The 471-nt window shown below is 62.2% G+C and overlaps 1 protein-coding gene across 1 annotated transcript in view; it reads right to left on the reverse strand.

Moving 5' to 3' along the window:
* The window catches only part of TNFAIP3 (TNF alpha induced protein 3), a 15,126-nt gene extending 14,661 nt beyond the window's left edge, over nt 1-465 (reverse strand). Inside the window, exon 1 of the mRNA XM_006915376.3 lies at nt 315-465. The gene's annotated coding sequence lies outside the window, so the exon portion shown is untranslated. The remainder of the gene's footprint in view (nt 1-314) is intronic.
* Between the last annotated feature and the right edge of the window lie 6 nt (nt 466-471).

Below are 471 nucleotides of genomic sequence, written 5' to 3' on the forward strand. Positions count from 1 at the left end.
ACACGAAAAGGAGCAAAGCATCAACGACCACCCAAGCAAGCGGCCCCGGGAGCGACTCTCCACCAGTCAGCTGCACTTTAAGTTCTCTGCATAACCTGAAAGGAACAGCTGGCTGCATGAATCCAGGGCTGTCAGCCTAACATCTGGCGCGGCGACCTCAACTCCTAGCATTTCAAAACCTACATAATGGGCACAAAAGGCCAACAAACTGCCCTCCAGGACCGTTGCAAAACCAAGGGCAGGTCGACAGGTCCAGCCCCGGAGTCGCTGCCAAATGCGTACCCGCAGCCCTTGCCCGGGGATGCGGCGATTACCTCTCCGAGCCGCGCGATCCTCTCCCGAAGTCCCTAGTCCGGGTCAGCGCAGGCGAACGCCGCAGGCGGTGGTCGGGGTCAGAGCCAGGAGAAGGCGGCTCCCCATGGACGCCCGGGCTCGGGGATCGCTCACTGGCTGGGACAGCCGGGGGTGTGG

This window comes from Pteropus alecto, unplaced genomic scaffold (genome assembly GCF_000325575.1).
Source record: "Pteropus alecto unplaced genomic scaffold, ASM32557v1 scaffold185, whole genome shotgun sequence".
Lineage (NCBI taxonomy): Eukaryota > Metazoa > Chordata > Mammalia > Chiroptera > Pteropodidae > Pteropus > Pteropus alecto.